Below are 15,591 nucleotides of genomic sequence, written 5' to 3'. Positions count from 1 at the left end.
CGGCTTGTCGATGACAGAGAGGTAAAACAGACCGCTTTTCTTCTTTTCGCTTGGTCGCTTCCCCAGATATCGTTTGAACAACATGACGGATGCGTACCACTGAAATCTCACAGACATGAGGGGTGACAATTAACAAGATTACAACGCTACAGTGGGAAAATTTAATTGTAAAAATAAAAAAAAAAGTACCAATTCTCAACGGAGCTTTTACTCCAGGAAAAACGTTTAAAAACCCTGAAACAAGTAATACAAAGAAACAGAAATAACATAGTTGAAATTCCCAACTGGCTGAAGGCAGACCAGTTGGCTAATAACAGACCACGCGAAATAAGGCAATGCTTGGTTGGAGTAGACGTGAAATTTGCGCAATATGTTTTTCAGTAAATGGCCGGTCCGAGATGAAAAGAAGAATTCTAATTCGAGCAGAACTAGAGGGGTGCACATTTTGCACTGCGGAACAGCAATATGGAGAGTGATAAATCGATTGCTGTGAACTGCTTTTTTGAAAACAAGCAAGTCACAAGAAAACAGTTTTTTTTTTTTTTCTGAGCAGAAACCTTTTTCATTCATATCTGGGCATGTCGAAAATTTTGAGCTCAGTCTTTTGTTTGTTTGTTTGTTTGTTTGCTGTGTGTATTGTTTTGAGGAAGGACTCTCAAACTGAGTTCTCTTCCGTTTTGTTTTGTCATTTGGTTAACCTATGACTAGTCTTAATGCAAGTGTGCTGGAAATGTTTCCACCGGGAAGACTGGAGAGTATCTTGGAAAATAACCTGTCATCCAGAAACACATTTTAGAACAAAAAAGACGAGATTTATTTTACCAAGTTTTTGGAACAATGGAGATATGGGTGAGTGAATATGAGAAGGCCACAAAACATCTCGAGAATTCTCTCACGGCTTGTGATCTGGAGAGACATTGAAGACCGAAATGGTTAGGAGTAGTTCCAGTGATATACGAAATAGGGTATATTTGAACTGCGTAGAAAAATGTAAAGACATGCATAATCATCGCAGTTTTATTCACAACTCAAACGGCTGTGAAAATAAAGCCGGAAAAAATATGCTTCAACGGGATCCCGTTCGAATTCAAGCCTGTTTTTTTGTTTTTGTTTTTTTGTTTTTGTTGTTGTTGTTTTGTTTGTTTCTTGTTGTTTTTCCATGTGTTTAAATGGATTAGCCTCCGTAGTCATCGCAGTTTTATTCAGAACTCAAGCAGCTGTGAAAAAGAAGCAGGAAAAAATATGCTTGAACGGAATCCCGTTCAAGCCTGATTGTTTTTCATGTGTTTAAATGGATTAGCCTCCTTGACGAAAGTCATAAAATTGTGTATCGATCCGTTAGAATGAAAAGAAGGCTTCATAGAGTTTCAGTTCAAATTCTTACATAGACGTGTACCAACCAATAACTTCTTATTTAGAATAGGTCTACAAGGCGATGAAAAGTGCAGTTTTTCTCACACCTACTCTGAGTCAATAATTCATCTTTTTTGGTCATGCCGCCAAGCATCTCACTTTTGGAATAAACTTACTGAATGGCTAAAAAACTTAAATTTACTTCCTAGAGATTATGCTTTGACAAATATTACTGCTTTGGGTCTGAGGCCAGTTATCTCTCAATTTGCGCTTCTTATCAATTACTGCTTTCTCTTAGCACGATATCACATATGGCTCGCTAAAACAAAAGATAATCATCCAAATCTTACGCATTTCATATGCACACTAAAATCACAATATGAAATAGAAAAAAAAAAGTGGAGACACAAAGAAATGGAAACCTCGTGCAGGATATATGAGGATTTAATTATTATTTTAGATTATATTTTCTATACCTATCGGTATCTATCTCCTACCCATTAGTCTATTTCTAATCTCCTGTCAGATGCATAACTCATTTTACCTTTAATGTATCACATGCCTTTGGTCTGTTTTTTTTTTTTTTATTTATTTATTTTTTTTTATGTTTTTATGGTACAACCTCAAGCTGTAATGATAACTATCTATTTTTCTTCTTCTTTTCATTGCCCCTTGTCGTCACTTCATTTGTTAGTAGTGTAAGTCTTGTAACTGTATTTAATATTAATAGTGTAAATAATTAGAGCAATATAATGTAAATAGAACTAGTGTTGTAAGTAAGCATTGTTTCCCTTATGTTATTGCAAATAAACAAATCAAAACAAAAAATCATTGGCTAGGAGAAGAAAAATTGGGAACGGACGTACACCACTTGTTTCTTATCTAAACCTCTGTGTTGAATTCAGTTTATCTCTTGGCAGTTAGAGCAAGCTAACGAATGTAAACAGAACTTTATCATCGTCAAAGCCATTATCACAAGGAAGAGGAAGACAGCCATGAAGTTTCGCGAATTAGAAAGAAAAGAAACGATGACAAGTGGCCCAAAATGAACCTTTCTATCTGTTACAAACCTATCCTTGCTCCCTTATTCTAACTTTCAGCTGAGAAAGAGCGCGTTTCTTTAACATGTAGCTAAGCTCTGAGTCTTTCCATGTCAACTGGTCTTAGCTGATACCTCAGAAATGGGTTAGAATTTTGGCCGATTGCTGAAAAATCTCCGAAATTTTATATGGGTAATCAAACGAAAAATTCTATATAATTAAAAAAAAAAAAGGGGGGGGGGGAATTATTCGCATTTCGATACAGTTAAAGTAACATTTTTGTTTAATTTTAAGACTCAAGCAGTTCAAGGCCTGATCAGGAATATAAAGTAGATTTATGATTAGGCAACCATATCTCTCGTTATATTTGGTTCATCAAGCTGGAATTTTCCCTGATTATTAAACTTGGCGTTCTCACGTGTCCCGTGATCATTTTGTTAAAATTCAATAAATCGGCTAATTGGTGGCAAATTTGAATTGTAGTGTTCAATAAATGTGCGTTTTCGATGCAAATTTAAATGATCTATCTTGCTACGTTTTAAATGATAATTTTTAAAATTCCTTGATTCCAAGGTTAGAAGATATAGACGATCAAGCATTTTCTTGAAAAAACTACCTTTGACTCCATAAAATCTTTATGCGAAAAGAGGGACGGTGTCTTTAGAAATATAACTGTTAAATTATATCTACAAGTAAAAGTCTTGGACCCAGGCCTTAAAGTACTTATGAAATATACTATTTGATTACCTTTTAATAATTATCATGTTTGACAAATTGCACTTACGATCATGGGTCTTTGAGTTGTCTGTTGTCTGCAGAAATTTCGCGCCAAACGTTGTCATGGCAATTTTATAATTTTACATACGAAATGATAAATCAAGGGCGCTGGAATTTGGCGCCAAAATTAATGCGTAAATTGTCACCCGTGATATTAACTTAGTAACCTGGCCCGGATTGTGCGAAAGGTGAATAACGCTATCTACCGGATAAATTACCATTCAGTTGATAGGGTGGTTTGTTTTGTTAACACCTATCCACTGGATAGTGTTATCCAACCTTTGAACAACTTGGGCCTGGATTCTATCACCCCTATCCAGAAACCCTCTCGTTGTAAATTGCAATCCGTCAAAACAGAACTTGGGAAAGTTATAGAGACTCGGGTGTGACGTAATCTCGTCTGGCAGAATCCCTTTGATCTCATTTATTACCTAATAACCAAAAACGAAACTTAATTGGCTTATTAAATTAATACGAGGTTCCCCCTCTGTAGATAGTATTTTTCGCCTATTTCATCTGATCTCTCACTGGATTAAAATTACTCCCTTTAACACTGCTGGCGGACAGAAGAAATTGTAAGACTGTTTCGCTTATTCCAAATAATATAAATAAGAAAAGACAAAAGGCAGAAAAGCTGCTGTGACACTAGAACAACTTCTGAGAATAACGTGACAAATCTGAGTCAACTTTTTTTTTGAAATTTCACCTCTTATTGGAAAGAAGGAATAGGTGTGTTACTAGAGAGCTTCAACAAACCACTAATGCAATGCAATAATCAAATCAGCAACCTGAAATGGCCAAAACAAGGGTGTTTTGGAACGAAAGTGAAACTCGAGGCTATGCTTTTTTCTGTTTCTTTTAGGAGTTAAACGCTCTTTGCATATTCAGCTGGAGCAAGTTCTCAAACCAAAGACACAACTGATGATTATAAACGCGAGATTCTTAATTAACAGTCGAGTAAAACGCAACTTTTCGAAAATTTAAGGCGGCTCTGAACCCTGAGTACAATTTTTTTAAACTTTGCCAAAATTAGCGTCTTATTTTGCTAATCAAAATCCCCTAATAAAAATGGGGGTCAACCAGCTCGTTTTTGAATTACTACTTGAAGCATTTAATGCTAGAATTAAGGGTGTTAAAAATTATGCAGGTCTTGTTATATAGCTGGCGTTTTTTCCGCTACAGCGCGCCCACTCATTGGGTAATTCATGGTCACATGACATCTAACAATGAAACTGCCCGCAGTGAAAACAATGAAACATTGCGGAAACTATGACGTCGATCGGGAAACAGTTCACTGTTACCAGCGAAATTCTGACTGCTGTTGCGCGTCATCAGAGGGTGCAGTTGAAGGTGGCCTGATATTGTTTGAATCTCAGCGCGTTTTTCGAAATTTGCTTTCGTTTTGTTTTGCTATATAACAAATCACTTAATGACTGGTCCATGGGGGAAGAGTGAATTTTGTTTCCCTCGAATCTCAATGTTTTCCTCAACTTCGTCTTGGGAAACATTGAGATTCTCGGGAAACAAAATTCACTCTTCCCCTCGGGACCAGTCATTAAGTGTAAGTGTAAGTGTAAAGTGTTAAATATTTCTCTATGGTAACCTATTGTGTCACGAAAATGATAACAACGTGTTCACCAATGATTGGGCAATATTTAGATACCATGATTATGGCAACAAGTGATAAAGAATGGTTAAAATAAAATATAATTCTTGGAAAATGCTGGAAACTGTGTCGAGCCACCTAAGGTGCTCATTTTTCGTTGTCACCAATTAAAAAAAACAGGTTGTCGAATTGTTTTGGTTCTTTAGCGGGGAAGGGGCAGCGAAAGAGATTTCACTTTCTGAATACCTTTACGCGTCTCATGTCATTTTTTTTTAAATTCTGCAGAAATTTAAAAGTAGTATTAACTGTTTTTTGATATGCTGAAAGCTCACCAGTAACTTGTACGAAAGATATCCTATTCAAATTTTACAAAATGTGAGTCATGCATATACGTACAGTACCTGTGACTTGAATTGTGAATGAAACACGATGGGAAAATGAAAAGTGCGGCTGTGCAGCAACGGCAAATGCTATTGTAAGTAAAAATAAGACGGTGCCAAAAAAAAAAAAAAAAGAAAAAGAAAAAAAAATCAAGGTATATATAGCTATATCATTTGACCATCAATAACTTGAGCCACGTTGGTCAACATGTGACAGTTCAAAACATTCAGTACTGTAGTCCCGGCAAAACATTGAAACTACTAGTCGCATGAAGTCCATGAACTCTGTAGCAGTAGCCCGACGTTATTCCTTTTGAAACCCGCAAAGTTCGCAGTAAATGGACCGATTTCCTGTTGCTTTGCTTTGCTTTGTTCTGTTTCACTTTACGTCTATAGTCAAATTTGATTAAAATAAACACTGTATGAACAGAAACACGAAAGTAGAAATATAGCAAACTCCGATTTTTTTTTTCTTATTTTCGTTCCTTTGTTCCCAAGTCCTGATGACTTGAATTCTCAAAAACTCGAAGCTTTTTTAATTTTCCTTGAAGGTTCGAGATATCGGGAGCCGACTGTAAATCGCCTCAAGGAGCAGTCACAGACATATTCAATTGTTCTTCTCATAAAAATGACTAAAACTTAGTTTTAGTCATTTTGAAACAGTTTTTACTTAACCACTTTTTACCTCAGTTAGTAGTAGCATTTTTAATCCTAGTTATAGCTTCAAACTTTAGTTTCAGTCTCACGATTTTAACTTATATTATTTCTGTATTTTAGACATCAAATTAATATTTTAGACTTTTATTTTTTTTTTTTACAGGACCCTCCGGAAAATCACCTCTAGGCGATTGGAGGCCTTCTCTAAAATTAATAACTTATTATTGTAATTATTATGTTATTAGTTTTTAATGTGCAATTGTTTTCAATAAACCCTGACTACTCCGACCTAATATAAATCAATCATGCCATTTTGAGCAGGGAATTTTTCTTGAGTATTATGCCAAGTTCCTAGTGAATAGCAGTTTCAAAATATCATGAGCAGGATGCTCAAACAACAAAGTCCAAGTGTGACCATTTTTTTTTTCCAAGTGTGACCCAATTTCAAAACGTGTGACCGACACGAGCGCTCAGTAATAGAATTAACAATGATAAGGCAGATGGCCATTGCTATAGCTTTGCCTGGATTTAAAGATCTTGTAACTTCGGTGACCCCTACTTTTCTTCCTAGAAACAGATTTTATTTGCAATTATCTCCACATTGTCAAAAAATGAACGAAAAATCAATGTGGGAAGTTAAAAGAAAATTCAAGATTTCTGTCCACGGGACATCGATTCCTGCCATCTTGAGGCTGCAAGGCGTGTGAAACTATGGTCGCTAAATGGGAACTTGTTTTTTAAGGAACCTCACCAGTTGATTAAATTCAATTAATATGTCCACTTAAACAGTATTTGGCACTGTGTCCTTATTCCTTAACGAAGTCCGATTTTTTCACATTTAGGATGTTCTTCCGAGCGTGTTCAAGCTGTTCAAAATTAACAAAAAAATATGTTATTGACAGTCATCATTTCTTTGTTCTCTGTTGCTTAGTGGATTTCTGATCATAGCTTAGATATGCTGATTCCATGGCTTTCAATGACGATATAAAATGGGGTTGACAAGCTTACACGACTTCTACGGCTCGTGACATTTGTACACTTGTCGTTCTCTGTTCGGTCAATCGACCTTTTTTTGTCGCTTCACTCGTGTTTATGAAGGGCACTCCATGTTGTGTAACAACGAGGAATTTTAAGCAGAGATGAGCCGTTAGACCGTGCCATGGGAAATTTTTATTCGTCATAGGTCTGCATGGTTTCCGCTGTTATCTGCATGTCGCTTCGTAGAGTTTGACACCTCTGTAATTTGCAATGTGTTTGTGCATTGTTTCATAAGAGTTCATTTCTATTGCAATATATGCTTTTAAGTCTACACGAGTTTGTTTTTGACAGACGAAGGCTCTCGCAACGAGATTGTTTTGCAAAATTTTTACCTAATCTTCTGGAATCTATCATTTTGATAAAAAAAAAAAAAAAAAAAAATAGCTTTTTTAGCAAAGTAAGCGCTAATTGTTTCTGCGCATCCTCACTGCGCACGCAAATTCACACGCCACGTCATGCATGACAGCGCGCGCTAAGTAATAAAATTAACAATGATTAGGCAGATGGCCATTGCTTTAGCTTTGCCCGCATTTAAAGATCTTGGACGTTCGGGGACCTCTACTTTTCTTCCCAGAAACGGATTTTATTTACAATTATCTCCACATTGTCAAAAAAATGAACAACAACAACAAAAAAAAATCAATGTGGGAAGTTAAAAAAAAAGAAAAAAAAAACAATTCAAGATTGCTGTCCACGGGAGGCTGCAAGGCGCGTAAAACTATGGTCGCTAAATTGGAACTTGTTTTCTAAGGAACCTCACCAGTTGACTTAATTCAGTTAATAGGTCCACTTAAGCAATATTTGGCAGAGAACATTTCACTTGCAAGATCTAATTGCAATATTCCTGTGCTTGCAGACACTGTGGCCTTATTCCTCAACGAAGTCCGATTTTTTCACATTTAGGATGTTCTTCCGAACGTGTTCAAGATGCTCAGAATTAAAAAAAAAAAATGTTATTGACAGTCATTATATCTTTGTTTTCTGTTGCTTAGTGGATTTCTGGTCATAGTTTAGATATACTGATTCTATGGCTTTCAATGGCAATGTAAACTGAGGGTAATTAGCCTACACGACTTCTACGGTTCGTGACATTTGTACAGTTGTCGTTCTCTGTTCGGTCTCTCGACCTTTTTTGTCGCTTCACTCGTGTTTATGAAGGGCACTTCATGTTGTGTAACAACGAGGAATTTTAAGTAGAGTTGAGCCGTTAGACCGTGCTATGGGAAATTTTTATTGGTCATAGGTCTGCATGGTTTCCGCTGTTATCTACATGTCGCTTCGTAGAGTTTGACACCTCTGTAATTTGCTATGTGTTTATGCATTGTTTAGGCTCGTTTCTATTGTAAGATGTGATTTTAAGTCTACACGAATTTGCTTTTGACAAACGAAGGCTCTGGGAACGAGATTGTATCGCACAATTTTGTACCTAATCTTCTGGAAATCTATCTTTTTGATAAAAAAATAAAATAGCTTTTTTTAGCAAATTTAGGCCTCTTTAGCGTTATGGCAGCCAAAGAACTGATTAAACTGTTAAAACGGCGTTGCTTAATAAAAAATTGGTAGGCAAAGTGTAAAACAAGTTCACTTTCCGCTACAATCGTGAATTTTTCAATGCATTTCACACGTTTTGCTACAAATTGTTGCTCTACATTTCCAGTTATCTTTTTACGTTATTTTGTGGTATTATGTTTCAGCGCCGTAGTTCTGGAAAAAAAAAAAAAAAAAGAAAAGAAAAAGAAAATCTTTCATGCAATAATTTCAAACAGAAAAAAAGGCCGATGTAATTTAATCCCTATGCTACAACTACTCACCATGCACACATTTCTCTCAGTAAATAACCTTATTTTTGTAACTAGCTGTGTACAGCAAGCTATCAATTACGTGCTTTGTGTCACGCACCCCGCGAGAAGTGGTAAAACTAATAAAATTGTCACGTATTTAGTGTACAAAGAACCATCAAACATTTCTCTTTTTAAGTCATTTCATTATAAAAAAAATATATTTACAAGACGGAGACATTTCATAGCGGGAATTTAATATTTTAGCTTCTTAAGGATATTTTTTTCTCCATAAGGAGATAATCCACAATGGCATGGTTTGTTTTTGTATCGTACGCAACGTTTTGCAGCATTTTTAAGAATTCCTCCTTTGATGGATCAAGATAAGTTTTTAATAGGAAACCGAAATTCAAGTTCACCTTTGCCAACCTTTTACGTGAACGTCCAGTTTGGAAGTCATATAGGTTTTTCTTAGCTAAACCAGGAACATGGTTCAGGCAGATTAAAGAACACCGCCGTTGTTAAGTTCGGCTAGAATTCCAAAACAGCTGAGGTTAACAAATCACAAGAAGACCCATGGTTCACCTTAACCAATCACAGAACATTGTAGACCAGGAACGTGCTTTATTATATATATAGCGTGTTTTTATTTGTAAGCTCCACTTAGTGATCTGAAGCCAGCCAAACCACAGTGATTAAAGAGTGTTGTGACAAAAATTGAGAAGTTGGTGCTCCTTGTTGAAGTCCTCCCAGAGCTCTCAGTAAAATCTGTCTCGCAACACTGAATACGAAGCTAATGGCTTTAGGCCGGAGCTTATCCCGGTTTCTGTAGCAAGAAGCGACTAAGGGTATTTCTACTCCCGTCTGGATGGATGTCAGGCCATCGCAGGGTTACCCCCCAGCATTAAGTTTGCCGGTACCCATTTATACATCCGGGTGGAGAGAGGCACTGTGAAAGTAAAGTGGCTTGCCCAAGAACACAGCACAATGTCTCCGGCCAGGACTCAAATCCGGACCGCTTGATCCAGCATGTGGCCACCCACCTCCCATCGATGCTGCAATAATTGTATCAAACAAATGCCCAAACATTGGTGAACAAGTGGTGGCCGTTTTCGTGATGCAAACGAATATCCCATCATGGCAAGAACGCCCTCGTTCACCGTTAATTTTACCAAACGGTGAATACCAGGTAAATCCTGTATTAACTGCCCGTTTTCTGATATCGGAAAACGTTCTGTTAATTCGGCGTTTTCCTTGTGTGAACGCCAGGAAAACATGAAGCTAATTAACTGTTTTCATGCTCTTGAAAAACGCCGGTGGACACCTTGTTTTCCATTGCGTTTTCTTTCGTTTTCCCGAGAGGATTAATGTAGTGTTTGCAGGAGGTTTTCGAAGTCTAAATGCTGACGGTTAACACCAGGAAAACTACACGTTCACTAGCAATTTTCCCGCATTAGAAAACTTCTATTGAACACCCCGTTTTGATACGCATTCACCGTAGTTTTCCCGAGCGGGTAAATGCAGGATAAGCTGGTATCTCATCAATTGAGTATACAGTCAACTCTGTCTTATCAGACACCTTTTTTGACAGACATCTGGTGTTGGTTCAGGGTGTTTTTCAGTCATTTTACTGCAACTTACCTCTCCATAAGACAGACAACAGCCACTTTGAAATCATTAAAATGTAAGTGATAAATATGATAGCAAATTATGATTTAGGGAAGCAAAGCTTTTATTAATCATCGACTATAAACAGACTTGAAACAGACATACACATATTCGTCTTGCATAGTTTCAACTTTATTATGCCAGAATTACTGGCATCGCATCACCGTGACTTGCCATAAGGTGGGCACCTCTCTCACTGCTGGGGCCGGTCTCAATAGACCCTTTTCATAAATGGCTGCCAATTTAAAATTTTTTTGTATACATTTTAATTAGCCTCACTAGACTCGTTTGAGAGTGAAAATTCTTTTGAATTATTAACTCCCAAACAAGGTTACTCCGGCTAATTTTAATACTCAGAAATGAATCTATAATTGGGAGCCATTTATGAAAAGGATCTATGGCGTCCATCTCACAGAGTTGACTGCATTGCATATCTTCATCCTTTCGTAATCATAAGTACTCAAGAAGTAGCACACAGACAACCGTCCGTCTTAGAGAGGTATCCAGCTTATAGAGATTCGAGGTAGTGTGACACCAGTAATTCTGAGATAATAAAGCTGAACCCTTTTTTATCAAAACCAACAAACTGGAACTAAAATAATATTAGAAAAGAAGACTCCTGGTACTAAAAGACATAAGCTCCTCCCCCTAATTTTGCATTCACTCCAAAAATGCCTGCTTTACGCTCTGACAGTATTCTACAATACCTACTGTTCGAATTAGCGGGGTTCAACTGTAGAACAATTATTCGCACAGACATTGCGACCCTATGGCTGTTCCATGCAACTGTTTGTAGTGTTAACCGTTGTACTGAAAGTAAGTCGATGTAAGGCAAAGATTCAGTAAGTCCCACGATGTCTTCTGTCGGTAACGGTAGTTAAACAGTAGATTGTTGTATAGCGGTCTCGGTACACTGTAACGCCAATTGAAGTGGAATACTGGTGAACAGTGATTTCACATCAAAAGACACAAGTTTGTAGTTGTCAGGTATCTGTACTGTCTTAATAACGTCAATAAAGTTCTCCGTAGATTGTAGTTTGCGTCCTGATTTGTCAGTAAGGGGCTGCAGTATGGCTGTCAAGTACTTGTACCAGGTGTACGTCTTGTAGAAGTGCCCATTAAGAGAGAGTTGACTTTATTCTAACAAAAGCTTTTAATATTATTGGCTATTGTATTATTTCAACTCAATCATACCAAAATCTTTCTTTGCAGGTCTTCATCAAAAGCATGAAAGTCGCCTCAAGAATTGAAAAGCAAGCACTTCAACAGCTAGACCCAAACTTCATGAGCGATAAGAAGATGGAGAACACCTGGCAGGCACCTGGATAGTGCGATCTCCACCATGGTGCAGTCCACGACTGTCGTCAATGTTGCAGAAGTTGCATGAGAAAATTAACGACCAGCCTTCTTCACACCCCCAAAACAGCAGAGTTCGAGGAACACCCTCTTCACCAGCATGGACAGTGTGTGCTGATGACAGAAAGAACCCATGAGAGGTCATCCTCTCCAATGCCAACAATTCCACCTCGTCCCCAGTCATCTCGAACTCAGTCTCCCTTAGAGTACGACAGTGGAGACAAAAATGATGAAAATTTGGACACTTTATCTCCAGAAAGTCCTGTAAGAATTTCTAGGCAAAGAAGGAGTGCTCAAGCATTACAGGACTAAGCCACTGGTTTTAAATATTGTAAGTTTAATTCCATGTTACACATTTCCTGTAAACATGCTTAATTTATGCAGTTTTATAGAGCATGATTATGGCAACCAAGTGTTGGGAATCCAAAGTATTGCTTCAAATCGCATTATCTAAGATTGCATTTGTTTTAAACAGGCCTACTTTTGCTAATGACTAAAGCTTCCATACAGGAATTTTCCAAGTAGTTTTGTAAGGAAAGTGTACACAAGGCCATCGGAGACATAAAATAGTCAATGCTGACTCAACATATGTTCAAAACCCACCTTGTGTAGTATGATACTGAAATACACTTGCAAATTAGTGTTTTAGTATCCGAGTCGCTGTTTGGAACAAAAATTGAATCAAGTGGCCTTTACAACAAAGAGTAGATACATTTTATTATTCTGTATCATCAAATAATTTATTTTGATTAGCTTTACTGTAATTCAAATTAGAATTTTTGCTATAACAGCTAAGCTGGTTTTATTTTCATGTAGCTTTTGTGACCACCATCCAGATCATTTATCAGAGTCTTATTTTTAAGAGCAATGCATTGCGAGTGGCATTAACTGAACAAAATGATACACAGTTTTCTTAGTAAGATAGGCTGAATGTTCTTGTTGGGTGGGTGATTGTGCGCCTGTCGAATAGATATTTTTAAATAATATTCCCTTAAAGGGTCAAATGAAAGAACTTTCTTGCTAAACTATGTATGGTTATAATTTGTTTGTTAGAGTGGGAAAACACAGTTAAAATTACCCTCGTATTTTATGTGAATAATCGTACATCTGTAGATAGTAAACAGCGCTACACAATTTTAAATAAATCTTATTTTTAGAATTAGCGATGCTTCTTGTTTTTGCTGTTTTGACTGGGGATGGGAATGAGCTTTAGTCCCCTGGACATTGGTAGCCAGCAGGTCGTGGGACTGTAGAAAGTTCAAAAGAATCTCGAACACGGGGTGCACGAGTGGGCTGCCAGATCCACTTGAAGCCCGCGTTATAACTTTGCAGCGGTAGATTTTGAGATGAGTCCGCTGGTCGTAGTTGCGTTTTGCGTTCCATCACGTGCGAGCAAAGTTCTTCGATCTGTGGTTACGTGCCCGCTTTTTTTTCCATTTCTGATAAATTTCGACGGTATGTGTGGCGAATATGCTATAAAGGTCATCGTTGGAAACAGGTCGATATACTGGTAAGTTCTGTTTTTCTTATTTTATTGGAAACTTTGATAGTTAGCAGTTTCTTCTCGTCGTTTTACCAGAAGCTTGATTTCGCGCCTGACAGTCGTTGTCTACGTGTTGTTTGCGATCGCTCAAAAATGATAGGGTTGCCTCAGTCCAATTTTACATTGAAAAGTCTTATTTTTTTCAACAGAATGCGTTTGTCGAGTGGAAATGTTTATATTGGACCTTATTCACCAGTGACATGACTCAGAAGTGGATTTATTGGAAGGTGACAGAAAGGATCCGTCAGAACGACACTCGTTTCTCATTCTCCTAGATTGGCTCATCGAGGACTGTTGTCCATTAAGCCCTTACACTCAAAAGAAGATTACATACCTGGTTTCAGTTTGCACCAATCTCGATTGTATGAGAGTGGAATTTTTTTCAGTATCTGCAAGACGATTTCGAGGTTTTACCGCGTTACGGTTTTGTATAACACACTAGATACGGCGGTACTGATTGTTGGCGCTTTCCACCAACCTAGCGGAGAACTTTGACAGTTGCCTCAGGTTAGTTTTTATTTTTTTTGTGTAGTTTATTTGTTTCATTGATGAAATATTATGATGATTATTTAACAACGGACCTATGACTATTAAACGGTTAATTCAAAGGTCATGGTACTCTATTTACGGTATTAACCTCTTGACAGGACAACTTCAAGGGGTAGATTGTTCACTATATACTGTCATATTTAAATGTGTCGAACTTCACTGTAAATTAAGTTGATCGGCAGATTCTCGAGCTGTTAATTGCGAATATTTCGATCAAGTGTTCTCTTTTGTCAGACATTTTCTTGACCACAAATTTCCCACTCTTTGTTTGATGCTGAGTCGGCCGGTCGCGTCCTCAAAAAGCGCGGGAATTTTGCCGCTCGTGTTGCAATTTTCCGGCTCAATGGTTACGACTTGTTTGATTTCTTGCGGAATGCCAAAACAAAGGTAGTGCATTTAATTGTCGGGTTTTGCTTTGTTTTGCTTTTAATAAATGTTATTTTCAAGGCAATTGGCTTCAGCTGCTAGCTAAATATATTCGTTTTTCTATGTTTGAAGAAGCACAGTTGTTCGTCGGTCAAAACCGAGAGGTGTTGTATGGCCAGAAGTAGATGAGGAGGAAAAAAGTAGCTTGCTTTCGCCAATGCAGTTTTTCCTGATTTGGTTTCATCATTAAAAAAGGAGACACTTAAGGAATTTTTGGTCTTAAAAAATTAATGCATTTCAGAAGCCCAGAAGAAAAAAGACATTAAGAGGAAGAAGAATTGAGAAGAAGGGAAGAGTTAAAGGAAAGAGTGGAAAGAGAAAGGCTAAAGAAATTAACCAAAAAAAAGAGAATAAATTTGTGAAATGAAATTTGTCAAATGACAATAAATTTGTAAACAACTGATTCATACAGCTGTAACTGTGGCTTATTGTGTTTTGCAAGCCTCTCCCAAAATAATCGGCCTCTTACAAGCCATGGGACCATTCATAACTCAAAGCAATATTACACTTAGCCAGTACAAAACTCTGAAAAACTTACATGAGCAAGTCATGACTGGTTTTGGTTTTATCTCTGATTTGTTGAGAAAGTGGTGCAAGTTTTTTTATGCCAATCTTTATAGCTCGACGCACTTAGTGTAGCTACCCAACAAACTTTTTTAACAAGTTAGTTAGCTCTGTATCGTGCCGCAAACACCACAGCTTTGCTTACAAATGAGATCAACAGTTCTGTGGTGATGTTTTTAACATTGAAAGGAGGCTGTGTTACCGGTCAAAGAAATTCTTGCTCTCTGGTTGGCTATTAAACTTGTGAAAAAAGTTTGTTGGGTGGCTACACTAAGGCGCATCGCACTGTAAGCAAATGGATGAAAAACTTAAGTAAATGCAAATTACTTTCCCCACTCAAGGGAACATTACTTCACTGGGACTTGTGCAACTTGTTAAGATTATTTGTGCAATATTGATTAAAATTAAAAGTGCAATTTTATTCCCAGACAAAGATGTGCTATAAAGACTCCAATGAAATCGTTTTTATACACATTTGCATGTCTGTAAATTTTTCCATATTTAGCAGTGTTTTGCACCATGATACAACTGCCCCTCAGGTTTTAATAAGACGACAACATGGAACTATTTATATGCTTATTTCAACTAACACTTTCATTTAATTGTCTATTTGTTGAGATCTCTCATTTAATGCCTTATATTAAATATAATTTTAAAATAGCAGTAAACAAGGAAACTAGCTTCATAGATGTACATGTAATGTAAAAATCCTACAATTATAAGGTTAAATAATACTGTGGTATTCTGTGGTAATTGCAGTAGTTAAAATGGTTATGTACATTTATCATTTAAAATAGTCACATAATACCAATGATGAAGCACTGCATAACATTATTATACACCAGGGTACTACTAT

The 15,591-nt window shown here is 37.1% G+C and overlaps 1 long non-coding RNA gene across 1 annotated transcript; it reads left to right on the top strand.

Moving 5' to 3' along the window:
- The first annotated feature begins 13,084 nt into the window (after nt 1–13,084).
- Nucleotides 13,085–14,629, top strand: LOC145502500 (uncharacterized). The gene is made up of 3 exons (XR_014051346.1): nt 13,085–13,163; nt 13,346–13,703; nt 14,413–14,629. It is a non-coding gene; the product is annotated as an uncharacterized LOC145502500 (long non-coding RNA).
- Nucleotides 14,630–15,591: the final 962 nt, after the last annotated feature.

This window comes from Orbicella franksi, chromosome 11, assembly GCF_964199315.1.
Source record: "Orbicella franksi chromosome 11, jaOrbFran1.1, whole genome shotgun sequence".
NCBI classification, from domain to species: Eukaryota; Metazoa; Cnidaria; class Anthozoa; order Scleractinia; family Merulinidae; genus Orbicella; species Orbicella franksi.
The sequence above is the reverse complement of the archived record's forward strand: the minus strand, read 5'-3'. Positions and strand labels throughout refer to the sequence as shown.